The sequence below is a fragment of the Rousettus aegyptiacus genome, unplaced genomic scaffold (genome assembly GCF_014176215.1).
Source record: "Rousettus aegyptiacus isolate mRouAeg1 unplaced genomic scaffold, mRouAeg1.p scaffold_m13_p_2, whole genome shotgun sequence".
Classification (NCBI taxonomy): domain Eukaryota; kingdom Metazoa; phylum Chordata; class Mammalia; order Chiroptera; family Pteropodidae; genus Rousettus; species Rousettus aegyptiacus.
In genome coordinates, this window is record NW_023416295.1 from 175,204,704 (window position 1) to 175,218,210 (window position 13,507).

The window sequence follows — 13,507 nt, forward strand, 5'->3', positions numbered from 1 at the left end:
ACCAGCAGCCGCCCCCACGCCCATCCAGTCCTGTCCGAGGGGGGCCCGCCTCCTGCGAGGTGCTCCCACGCTGTGCTCGGGGCTCCCACGCTGTGCTCGGGGCTGTGGGAGCGCAGGGCGGGGCCTCCCAGTCGGAGCCGCCTGAGCTGGACCTGGACGGCGGTACTGGGGTTCACAGCTGGACACAGGGGACGCCTCCCCAGTGGAGCACCCATCACCTCCTCTCCCATCGTCTTCTGGGGCCAGGGCGGGGGACAAACTTGGGTACTGTCCACTTCCCCTTCCTCGCCTGGTGGTCGGTGGCAGACTGGTCACTTCCGGTCACTTCAGTCCCCTGAACTTCATCTCCCTCCGTCCACGCTCCCCCCTCGCCCCGTGTTCCTCCTCCCAACCTTCCAGCCAACCGGCTTCCAGCCTCTCCTCCGCCAACCGGCCGTCTCTAGAGATGGGGGTGTTGGAAGCTGCTCAGGGGTGGACCTGAGAGGTGTGGCGGGCAGCGGCCACCACCAGCCCGTCATTGGCAACACGTGAAAGCAGCATAGTCTCGAGACAACCTGGAAGAAGACGTCGGTGTGGCCGGAGCGGCTAGCTTGGCTTTTGTCCCCTTACCCAGCACTGGAAGGCCCTGCGGGGTGGTGGCAAGGGCCCCAGGTTCCGGGGCAAAGCCCGAGGGCAGTCGCCCCACTCACCAAGCCTCAGTTTCCCCATCCCATTTTGCAGGGTGCTGTGAGGATTGCAGGAGGTGGGCGCAGCGTAGGAGCAGGAGATTGGCAGGGGAGCGGGTGGGCCGGTCGGGAGCCCTGATCCACCGCTGGGCGCCTGGCGCCACCTGCTGCTGGATTCAGGGAGTGGCTCCTGGCTGGGTTCGGGTGCGGCTGGGTGGAGTGCACAGGCTGCCCCCACGCCCCACGCAGCAGAACCAGGGACCCAGCCCTTGGAGGTGGCCCCTGTGTCCCCAGGCATGTAGAAGATCCCTCTCCCCCAAGGTGCGACTCTTCTACGGGAGCGAGGCCTGCATGTCCCTGTTCTTCCTGGGAGGTGACTCACGGGACACCCAAAAGGCTTCTGGGGTGCTCAGGACGGGCCCCTCGAGAGGCCCGTGGGCCATAGGTCCACAAGGGCCACCCCAGGAAGGACTGCCAAGCTGGTCTGGCATTATTTCCACCCTGCAGCCCAAGGCTGAGCCAGGGCCCCATGGCACCAAGGGGCAAGGCTGTCACCCAGCGCCAGGACTGGGGTGGGTGGGAAAGGCCCTCTCGAGGGCACGCGGCAGGGCCAGTGTGCCCGTCAGCACAGTGGGCGCAGAGCCAAGGCCCACACATCGTTAGGGGCCCGCGAAGCACGTCCATTTCAATCCCTTTTAAAATCTAAAGGGAAAATGAACATAACAATAGTCGGCAAACGGAGTAATGAATATCCGTGCCATGTGCCATGCACAGGGAGCTAGGCCGTAATACAGGGTCTGCTGCACGTGGCGTCACACGGAGGGAGGCCGGGGCAGGAGGGCCCGGTGTCCGCCCTCCTCCGAGGGGCTTGGGAGGGTTATATCTGTGTATCCCACTCGGTCACACAGCACACCGTGCGATCTGTTTGGTGGAGGAAGGGCCCGTGGCGCCAGCCTGGGCCCCGCCTGTGGGCACGGCCGCCGCCCAGCCCAGAGGTTGCCCGTCTCCTCGGCTTCGTGCTGCCATTCCCCCACAGTCACCCCTTCTTCCCTGCCAACCAGAGAGAGGCCTGGGCCTCGCCAGCTGGGCGCCCCGCCATCAGGCTGTGCATTTCCCAACAGTGACACCTTGTGGCGGCCGGCGGTGGCGGCAGGCGGTGGCGGCAGGCGGTGGCAGCGCGAGCCGTGAGCCACCAAGCCCTGCCTGAACCTCTCCGCAGACCTGGGGGAACACCAGGGGAGGGGATCCCCGCTCCTGGACCCGAAACCTCAGGCTCAGGGTCAATCCGAGGCCGCTTCCTGCTCCTGCAGAGTGAGGGGCCCGAGCCGCGCTCTGTGACAACCGAGGCCGCCCAGCCACCGTCCGTCCCTCTGAGCCGCAGTCGGCTGCCAGCTCCACTGCCCCACGTGACCCCACGGCAAACCTGTGAGCCCAACTTGCTGCCTGGGGTGCGGACCCGCAGCTGTCCCGGGCACTGTCCGGGGACGGGAGACTGTCCCCACGCTGGGAGGACGGGTGCCCTGGGTTTGCAGGCCCGGCCAGCGGGGCGGCCCGGGCAGAGGCCCCGAGCAGGAGGCGGGGCTGCAGTGCGGCCTGAGCCGGGCGCAGAGGGCGGGCTCCGGCGGTTGCAGCAGGGCCCGGGGCTTGCTCCTGCTGTCATGCCCACGGCCCCTGGCGGAGACCCAGTGTCGTTTACCAGAGGTGGGCCTGGCTCCTTGCTGTTGACGCATCCTAGAGCAGGTGGGGTCTGTGTGGTCGGAGTGGTTTGGGGGCCTGGGGGAGTCCCCACGTCAGCAGGGCCAACGCCCTGAGCTTAGCCTCTCTCTCTGGAACGGGGGAGGGGTGACCCCAGCCAGGGTTCACATGTCAGACCCTGGACTGCTGGAGGGCTCGGATGGGCCAGGAGGGGGCGGCCCTCAGGCCCGGCTTGCTCAAGGGGCTCCAGGCCCACCAGGGCTCCAGCTGTCCTCGAGCTCGAGGCCGCCTTCCTGCCCGTGCCCTGCCTGGTGGCCTAGTCACTGTACACGTGATGCCAGCCACATGTCCCCCTCCCTCTCAAGGCTCCCCAGGCCTCCTGGGCGTCCCAGTGCCAAAGCCTGAAACCCCCCAGCTGCTGAGTTTCCATGGCGGCCAGGTCTCTCTGGAAGGAGTGACTTCTCCAGGGACGATGTGGAGGGTTCAGGCCCCCGGTGCGCATAGTGGCAAGTCGGCCCTTACTGGTGATGCCATGTGCCAGAACGGGGTCTCCCTTCCTTAGGACGATCCCGGAGGGGCTGCCGTCCTGAGCCTGTTTCATGGATGTGGACTACGAGGCTCAGAGAGACACAGTGACCTTCCCATGTCCACGGGGCAGGTAGGGGCAGGGCCGGAATGGCAGCCCGTGGCTGTCCTGCCTCCCCTGGTTGCCAGGGGGAGTGGGGAGGGTTCTGCAGAGGAGGGATGGCCGGAGCTCTAGGGCCCCTTCCCTATGGCCAAGAAACCCGGCCAGGCCCAGGGCCCTCAGGTGCCCCGGCCGCCTGCCTTGCACCTGAGGGTCCACTTTAGCAAGAGAAAAATGGCTGCCTACACGCCACCTGTCTGGGCCCCCCAGAAGAGCGACTTGACCTTATTTCAAAGGTGGTGAAACCTGTCTCTGGTGAACACGCGGGCCGGACATGCTGAGCAGGCCGTGCTGACCCGCTGTGCGGTCTGGGACTCCAGCAGCAAAGGTGCCCGTGCTAGAGAAGGCCTCGCACTGCCCTCTCTCCCCAACATCCTGGGACCTCCTGGGCCTCCCTGGGCCTCAGCCTCCCCACTCTGCCCTTTTCCTGGGTCAACCCTGAGAAGTCCAGGGCACTCGGCCCCCATGCGAACCTGTTCTGTCCCAGGACACACGGCAGGAGGGCCCGGGCGGCTGGCATGTGAGGGCCTGGGGCGGGGGGCGGGGCAGGGCGAGGGGGAGAAAAAGGGGGGGAACCCAGGGAGGAAAGGGGAGGAACGAGGAAAGCCACCTGCAGCAGGGGGGGCCCTGTGCAGAGGAAGGAGGCGGGGTGGGGGGCAGGCAGGAGGAGCCCGTGTTCGTCTTCCTCTGAGGAGCTCGTGAGGACAGGGGAGGCCCATGGCACGGCCCTGGACAGGTGGGGGTCCCCGTGGGAGGAAGCGGCCCACGCGGGAGGGTGGCAGACAGGGCGAGGCGGAGCGCTGCTGGAGCCGCTGCCCGCAGCACGGACGCACTCGAGAGGTGTGCGGGCAGGGCAGGTGCGGGCGGCCAGTTCCAGGGGTGAGAAAGCCCGTCCGCACAGAGGTCACCGGAGGGCCCAGGAGGCCCAGCAGCCTGAGGGGCCCGGCCAGGTGGCCCACCGCCCTGCCCAGCCAGAGGGGGCTGAGGCTTCAGGCAGCGCCCAGCAGGCCCCCAGCGGGGCTGGGGATTGGGGGAGGTACCCTGCATGTGGTCTGTGGTCACCCCAGATGGAGGCACCCCAGGGCGCATGCGGCACCAGGGAGGCCAGCAATCATCTTGGCCCTCTGGTATTCACCCCAGAAGCCCCTGAAACGCAGTGGAGGGGCCTGGGGTGGCGTAAGGAACACAGGATCAGGAGACCACCCAGCAGAGGGGCCCGTCTCGGCCACGTCCCTGCTCTGTGAGCTCGGGCAGGCCCCTCACCCTCTCTGAGCCCATCTCCCCACCCAGGCTGAGGGCGAGACGGCTGGCTCCCGTGGGCGCGGTGGGCCTATGGACAGCAGGCGCAGGCTCGGCAAGCACCGAGGGTGGGCGTGACGGCCCAGTGCTGTGACAGGACCACCCGCGGCCCACCCGCGGCCCAGGAGCCATCACAGCGGTCCGCAGCCCAGCGCGGCCCGGCGGCTCGGCGCTCGGCGCTCGGCAATGGTCTCTCTGGCCACCAAGAGGGCGGACGGCCCCCCGGAGGCAGAGCCCCGAGAGGCACTGGCCACTGGGCTCAGGCCGAAGTGGGTGCCCAGATCGCGGCGGTGCCAAGGTGGGCGTCAGAGCGGGCCGCTTTGAGAAACCCTGGGAAGCGGCAGCAAGGGGCCCCCGGGGCTGACGGGGCAGAGGCGGGGGCCCCACAGGCGGACCGCCACTGGGACGGCGGAGCCGGGCTGGGGACGGGTCCGCAGCAGGCGGGTGTGGGGCGTGCCACGTGTGAGGTGGGGGGGCTGAAGCTGGGGCCGCGCATGGGCTGCAGTCCCAACCTCTGGCCCCAGAGGAGCCACCTGGGCCGGCCCTGCAGGAAGCCGGATCTGTGGAGCCAGGTCCCACCACTGTGCCTGTCCCCTCCCCACACGCCCTGCCCGCGGGGCATCCAAAAGACCCCAGGCTGCCTCGCCCACTCAGCCTGGGCCCTCAGGGTCGGGGAGGGCTCCCCACGCCCCACGCCACGGGGGCCAGGACTAGCTTGGAAGCAGCAGCAGGATTAGCAGCTGGGGTCCCCAAGGAGCCAGGCCCAGCTGGGTCCCACGACGGGGTGTAGAGCTGGGCACGTGAGCCATGCGTTCTGAGAAGGCCTGAGACAGGCTCAGGGCCGAGAACCCCAGGGACGGGAACCGACGTTCAGTTCTCGCTGTTTGCCCTAGGGCAAGGCGCTCATCCTGGTGGAGGCCGGGCGGACCTTGGGTGGACCCTCAGGGGCCGGGCAGGCGCGGGGCCGGCTGGGCCTCAGGGTGGGGAGAGCCCGGATCTGGTGTGGCGCCCGGTCCTGGTCCCATTCTCTCACGGTCAGGAGCATGGGGGTGTCTCCCGCTAAAATGTCTGCCAATGTCAGACCCTTAGAGGGATGCTGGGGACAGCCGGGCAGGGCCTTGGCTTGGGCGGGGCAGACAGTGCCACTGGAAGGGGCTGCACAAGCCCAGCCATGTCTCCGGTCCCCACATGCCCTAAGTCAGCCTGGCCGCCCGAGCACAACCAGAGGGAAAACGGGCGCCGGCCCAGCGTCGGGAGCCCCGGCCTCCGTCCCTGGCCGAGGCCGCGTCTCCCCGAGGGACCCGGAGAGTCTCTGACCCCTTCGTGGGCCTCGGTTTCTCTATGTGCGCAGCAGGGGGCTCCAAACTTGAAGGGCCGCTTTCCGCTTCTTGCGCAGGATGCACCGGCTCCGGTCCCACCTCTGCGGTGAGGCCTGGGGTGACCACCAGATGGCGCCTGGGGCTCGCGGAAACGGGCCGCGAGGGCGGGAGGAGAGCGGTCACGTGGGCGCCGCCTGGCCGCAGCTGGGTGGAGAGCAAGGAGCAGGTGAGCGTGGCGCGTGCGCCACTGCAGGAGGCGGGCCCCTGCGCCCTCGCCGCGTCCCCCGGGTGGGCGCAGTGCTCTCGGACCTGTGGGGGAGGGGCGTCTGGTATCTAGAGGGACGTGCGACGTCCGCCTGGGGGGACCGCCACCTCCTGCCCCTCATTCATGCACTGGACAGGGGTCCAGCCGTTGGGCTGGGGTCCAACCCCGTGTCTGTCTGCACTCACCCCCACATTATCTCTGCCTCTCTGAGCCTCAGTTTCCCCATCTGTAAAACAAAAAATAACCCTGCGTCCTCCCTGGGTGAGAATGACCGCAAAGCACTCTCTCCCTCTGCCCCAGCCAGTCCCCCTGTGTGCCGGCCCTGGCCGACGGGGTGTGGAGAGTGCCACCCGCCGGTCCCACCCAGCAGGGCTGAGCCAGCAGGGGAAGGCCCGGGATAGAAGCTCGGTGTCCGCCACTTGCCGGGTGGCAGGAGATCTGGGTGCGGGCGCCAGTGGTCCCATCGATCCTGTTGCGGGATCCTCGAATGGAGAGACGGGGCGCCGAGGCTATAAGCAGGAAGCAGCGTCTATTAACGCCGGCCCCGGCTCGGCGGATTCTCATCCAAAGACTGAGCCCCGACTGTAACATAGCGGGCAGTTTTATACAGTCTTGTTATTCGTACGCAGCTGCAGAGATGAGGAGGAACGTTGATTGGATGAGAAAACCGACGTTAGCCAGAGAGTCCTTGGAGCGGGTGGGGGCAGTCAGGGCCGACCTCGGTCAAACAGGAAATGGTCAGGCAGGGCCAGGCTGCCACACTCCCCCCTTTGATGCTCGGACCCAGGACTGGGTCAGAGAGCATCGTCTCCTTCTAATCTTTGGTGTAGAGGCTGGTACCCCCATGGCATGAGGACTTTTGCTGCAGCTTTTCTTTCTGCTGCAGCCTCTGTGAAGGAGGTGGTTGACCAGATAACAAGAGGCAACAGCGTGGGAGGAGGAGGCAGGTCCCGAGAGGGAGAAGTACGGTCCGAACTAAGGTCTTAAAGCCACAGAAAGAGAATCAGCCTTCGAAGAGGCTCTAGGCTCCCATCCTTTCCAGCTTCGGAAGGGCACTAGAGCTATTTTCCTAACATCAGTAGCTATGGCAGACAGAGCTTTGCCGTAGTCTGTTCTGAGGCAACGATCGGTCTGGTTAAACTTTCCCCAAACGCCTCCTCCTTCTGCTAATAGATAATCTGAGGCTGGGCGGTTTGGGATGACAGCTGACCGCATCTGGGACTGTTGCCTGGCTAGAAGCTCGAAGCCGGTTGCAGTCTCTTTGGTTATGATCTCAGGGACCGCTTGTAATCCAATGATCCGGTTAAGCGTGTATATAGGGGTCCGGTAGCCCCTGCTCCCATCTTAGGCCCAAGTTGCGGGCAGTAGTATTGGGGCGGCCGCCTATCTTCCCCCTGCGTTTGTTGTCCCCCTATTTCAAGTGATCCCTGAGTTCTGGCCTTTAAGTCTTTGTGTAGGGGAACAGCTAGCTCATTTCCTCCTTGGTCAGGCAGAAGGAAGAAGCCAGGCTGCATGCGCCCAACGGTGTGGCTCCCCTTTCGGTTCGTCGGGAGCTGAGTACAAGCCCGCTTTCCACAAACCCAGAAGACCCCGCTGGGGCTGGTGGCGTCGAGGCCTTCGCAGAACGCGCCGACAGCCGGCGCGGCGTGGCGCGGGCCAGGGACCGTGCCCTTCTCTACGGCACAGCTTGAGACAGGCGATTTTGGTCGAGAGCGCGGCACCAGGAGTTAGCTGCAGGATTATTGGCCCAATACCAGGAAGGAGCCTCGGGCCACCAGTTCAGGTCTGTGTGACTTAAAAATAGTGTTCTTTTACATTCTCCAGCCCGGTGAGAGTATCCTGGGCCCACTCAGCCAGGACATTCTTCCCCTGCCACTTCCGAGGAGAGGCCCCAGCTCTGTGGTCGACCCTGTTTGCGGCGAGCCACCGTGCGGCTCCGCTGGGGGAGCTGAAAGGCGCCTAGGCCAGCTCCCTTCCAAGGCCAGTGCTCGCTCGTGAGTGCTCCCCCACACACCCGGCATTTGGTGACACCGAGCTCGTGCGCTATCGTCTCAGCTAGGTCAACAAAGAGGTTCTTCCCTAGGTTTCGGCCCTCGGCAGCCATTAGCTGATCACGTATTTGTGGCCTTTGGGGCCTAGGAGACGGTGTGGGCTGAGGTGTGGTTGAATCACGCAGCCGTTGGACAATCTCTCTGACTGCCGGGCCCTCTGCGTGGTTATGGACCTTTTCCCATCGCCAACACGCCCACGTTTCTCCTAATTTTTCGGGCTCTGGGCAGGATCGGCCACTCTCAGATTCAACCTTTCTGTACCCCATCGAATATTGGCATCCCCGATGAGGGCCGAGCGTGGCGTCTAGGGCACACCCGTCGGGGAGGCCGGTTACGGACGTGAAGCCGGCGGCAGCGCTGGCCCCTGTTCTGTGCCTTTGTGTGCGGTGGGTACAAAGGGAGGCGGAAGTGGGGAGACCGGCGCCATGGACGTGAAGGCGCAGGAGGAGAAGGACGAGCCTTTAGGTGACATCCCGGTGAGACGCCGTCCTCAGCCTTCTGCCGCATGTCGGTCGGCTTCCGGCGTGACCGAGGCGGCGTGACATCTTCTCCTGGGCCTGTCGGCACAGCCGGCGTTTTCTGCCGCAGGGTGGCCTCGAGGGGCTCGGAAGAGTCTGGAACACACCCCCACTCCGCAGCTGCGGGTTTAGTCTGCCGTGGTGTATCCTGGGCGTTACTTCAGAGACCTTCCCTGCAGTGGGGGTAGACAAATGACAGTGAAGGGGCCTCTCCACGGGGGCTTCGGGGCTGAATGTGCCACTCCTTTACCCAGACAGTGTCCTGGCTTAAAGGATGAACCTCAGCGGTTAAGCTGACAGGGAGCCTTCCCCTAACCCAAAGGTTGAGAGTCTGGAAGGTGGGCCCTAGTGCCTGAAGCTGTTGTCTCAGAGTCAAGTCGCCTATTTCCTTGAGGTCTCCTCGTAGTCCTTTGATGAGTGGCGGTGGCCGTCCATACAGGATCTCATAGGGGGAGAACCCAGTCTCCCTGGTTGGGCCCACCTGCTTCCTAATAGTGCCATGGGGAGGACTTCGTCCCAATGTGTCTCCTGGCAGTTTTCCCAACCGAGTCTTAAAGGTCCTGTCCATGCGGTCCACCTGTCCTGAACTCTTCGGTCAATAGGCGGCGTGCAATTTCCATTTAATATGTAAATTCTTGGCTAGGAGCTGCACTATTTCTGCTATAAAGGCTGGTCCGTTATCTGAGCCAATGGTACTTGGTAGGCCAAATTGTGGAACAATTTCTCGGAGGAGCCGTCTGGCTGCTTCTTGGGCCTTCTCGGTCCGGGCGGGGTGGGGTAAGCCCCTACCCGACCGGAATAGGTGCATACAAAAACCAAGAGATACCGAGGCCCCATGATCGAGGGGTTTCAGTGACGTCTACTTCGAGTTCCTCAGAGGGGGTGCCACCGACACTTGGGGCCCCCCGTGGGGCACACAGCCCTTTCCTGGGGTTGTTGTGGGCACAGACTTGGCTCCGTTCACACACCGCTCGGGAGATGCCGGAGAGCTAGGGGACGTAGCAGTACTGGCCCAGAGGGGTTTCTAGGGCAGTGCGACCGAGCTGAGTCCTTTGGCGAAACCGCTTGACAGAAGCCGGGTCCAGGGCCCCAGGGACTGCGCTTCACCCATCCTTGAACTTCCACTGTCCAGCAGGGAGGAGGCTCCCCTCTTCGCTCTTCGACCAGGCTGCTTCTTGAGGTGCGTACTTGGGGTCCCATGCGGCTGAGGGCCTGGGACACGGGAGCAGTGAGGGCCGTGGGGCCAGCCAACCCCTCGGCCGCGGCCAGCCTGGCGACGTGGCCCGCCCTGCGGCTGCCCCGGGCCGCCACGGCGTCCCCCTTTTCGGTGTCCTCCGCAGTGCCTGACTGGCTACTTTCTTGGGGGCCCACACAGCATCTGAGTTCCAGAATTTTCTTTCCATAGTTTATGTCTTGTCCCCCTGAACCGAGGAGGCCCTTCTCCCTGTGCAGGGCTCCGTGCACGTGGCGGGTGGCGACTTGGAGTCGGTGTGTGTTTGCACGCACACCTGCGGTGAGCTCCGCCTTCCGTGCGGAGGGTCCCCGAGGCACAGGTTTTGCCCCGGTGGTGGAATGCAGGGTCCCCACAGCACATCCCGCAAGGCGTTCTCCTCCCCTCACAAAGCCGCGCCCATCAGTGGAATATTCTACACCAAGGTCCGTGAGGGGCTGGCCTGTCGAGTCGCATCGGCTGGAAAGCACTTCATCCATGACTTCAGTGCAATCGCGGACTGGCTGGCTGGGCCCAAAGGGCAGCCGGTTTGTCGGCCTCTGACACAAGCAGGGCTGTGGCCGCGAGTGCTGGCAGGCGGGGTGGCCGGCGCTGGCTCCTGGGGTCACGCTGTTTGGAGAGGGAAACCACGGGGTGGTGCCGAGACCCACCGCGACACCCAGGCACTCACATACGTACAGAAACGAAGGTTTCACTGAGTCTGGAAGTCCTACTCCGGGGGCGTTAGTGAGCGCCTGTTTGATTTCTTCAAAAGCCTTCTGTTTTGTAGATGCCCAGAGCAGGGGCTCCCGTTCTCCCCCTCTTTTGGCTTCATAGAGGGGTTTGGACAGGAGGGAGAAATTAATATCCAGGTTCTGCAGAAGCCGGCTGCTCCGAGGAATTCACGGACTTGTCATTGGGTGGTAGGGACAGGAAGCGAGCAGACCGTTTCCTTTCTGGGCCGAGTTGGTGTTGTCCCTGCCACAGGTGGAAGCCGAGGTATTTGACTCTTTCTTGGCAGATTTGAGCCTTCCTTTAGAGACCCCGTAACCCACTTCCCCGAGGAGACTGAGGAGCAGATGAGTTCCCTCCGTGCATTCCTCATAGGCCTTTCCTGCCAAGAGGCGGTCATCCACATGCTGGAGTGATGTCCAGGTGTGTTGGTTTGCCAGGAAGTCCTTTAAATCTGAGGCTAGAGGAGTCCTGAAGGTGGCCGGGGAGTTCTTGAACCCCTGAGGCAGCCGCGTCCCCGTCAACTGGCCCTTGTCTCCGCTTTCAGGGCTTTCCCATTGGAAGGCCAAGGTTGGCTGACTCTGAGGAGCCAGGCGGATGCAGAAGAAGGGGTCCTTGATGTCTAGACAGGTGAAATAAGCTGTCTCAGCGGGGATGAGGCCCAGGAGGTATATGGGTTGGGGACAAGGGGGTGCAGGGTGACAGTTGCCTGGTTGGCTGCCCGTAAACCTTGGACCGGCCGGCATTCATTGGTCCCTGGCTTCTGAACTGGCAAGAGAGGCGTATTCCAGGATGATTGACGGGGACGGAGAATTTCATGCTTCAGACGTCTCTCCAAATGTTTTTGGATCCCCACTTGTGCTTTATGGGGGGTGAAACACTGTTTCTGGAGGGCCGGCTCAGCTCCTGATTTTAACTCCACCACCACTGGAGGAACGTGTCGGGCCAGGCCTGGGGGGCTGTCTTCAGCCCACACTATGGGCAATTTGAAAGGGAGCTCGGGTTCCTGTTGGGACCCTCCTATGAGACTGCAGAGGCGCCACTCTTTCCCTCGGGGAACCATGAGCAGCATGACCCTCGCTTCTGGCCTCCCCGAGGTTAGGGCTGCCTGGCCACGCGAGTCAAGGTTAACCCGAGCCTGGAGTTTTCCTAAAAGAGCTCGTCCCATTAGTGCCACGGGGCAGTTGGGCAGATATAGGAATTCGTGGACAACCTCTTGTCCTCCTAGGGTGCACCGGCGGGGCTGCGGGAAGGGGTGACAGACTTGTCCCTTGCTCGCTCCCATAATGGCAGCTTGTATTGGAGAAAGAGGGCCCACAGGCCGAGTTACAGCTGAGTGTTCAGCTCCGGTGTCAACCATAAAGTCAATAGGTTGGTCCCCGACTGTTGTATGGACCATAGGCTCCTGGGAGCCTAGCAGAACGGAGCCTGGTCTGACCTAGTGCTGGTAGCACAGGTTTCCTTTCCTTCACCTGACCTTGGGAGGGTGCCAAGGCTGGGGCTAGGAGGGCCCTACAGTTCTCCTCTGGACAGACTCTCAACCAAGGGGGTTGGGGGTGAACTATTGCCTCCCAAGAATCAATATAAGGGAATTTGTCCAGGTGGCCAGGTTCACCAGTAATGACTTGAGACACTTTTGCAATGACCTTTCCCTTATCAAGAGCACCCTCTGCTGGCCACCCAACGCCAAAAGAGGGCCAGTTAATCTCACAAAGGGTGCGGAGTTTCTGTGGGGTCAGTTTAACTCCATAATCTCCTAAATAACCCTTTCTGAAATTCATAAGCGCACCACCTAAAGGTGTCTGTTTACTCTGTTTTCCACCCAACCTTCCACCCGTGGTCAGTGATGCGCAAGCGCTCAGAGGTCCGCTTCGTCCGCCTCTGGCCGCTCCCCTCGTAGGGAGCAATCGGTGGGTCGGTATAAACCCCCAATTCGTAGACTCCTCACGGAGATCCAGTGACTCCACCCTGACCGTGTGAGGTCCGCCACGGAACCGCGGATAGAGGCTCAGCTCTTGCTTCGTCGCAAGGCCATATCTCGGTCACACGCAGGTGCACGGCAAACACACTCCACCCTCCTCCCTATGTGCCTGAGAGGTCACAGCTTTCTCTAACAAATGGAGAGTGCTCGGGTGACCTCGCCTTCTGTCCTACAGCAGACAGGCTGTCCCTGGGACCCAGGTCCTTACCACTCGGCCAGGCGGTGCTCCTGAGCTGGTTTCTGCATCTCTCTGGGTTCCGTTGTTCTTTTGGGGCAGCCGCCCAAGGTCCCTGGAAGAGACATTTCTCTCCTTACGGACAAGGGGCCCGTCGGCACGCCAAGTGGAGTCTGTGTCTCCCCGCGTCCTGGGGGCCGGAACCCAAAGACAAGGGAGGCAAAAAACTGCCATCTCTGGATCCTGGATGAGTCCCCAGAAATGTTGCGGGATTCTCGAATGGAGAGGCAAGATGCTGAGGCTATCAGCAGGAAGCGTTGTTTATTGATGCTGGCACCGGCTTAGCAGATTCTTACCCAAAGGCTGAGCCTCAATTGTCACATAACGGACAGCTTTGTACAGTCTTGTCATTCCTACACAGCTGCAGATACGAGGAAGAACATTGATTAGTTGCCAAGCTATGAAACAACTGATGTTAGCCGAAGTGTCCTTGAGGTGGGGGAAGGGCAGTCAGGAATGAACTCGTTCGAGCAGGAAATGGCCAGGCAGGGTGAGGCTACCACAATCCCACAGCGGATTTCTCATCTCTGTGCCCATGACAGGGACACAGACCCAGAGAGGTTAGCTCTATGTCTGGGATCACACGGTGGTGTCCTTTGGGGACAGGGGCCTCCCTAAGTCCCCTCTGTGTCCCTTGAGCCAGGTGTTGGGAGTGGTGTCCAATAAACACCAGCATGTTCACTGTTACCAGCATGGTCGCTGCTCGGTGGCCCTGGCTTGCCATTCTCCTAGAGTCTAGGGGAGCCCTCCTCCCAAGGGAGTTCTGGGTGTATCACTCAGCTGTATACACGCCCCCCCCCAAAGCTCTGGGGTCACAAGGACAGACCTGTAGCAGGGCAGGGAGTGTGGAAA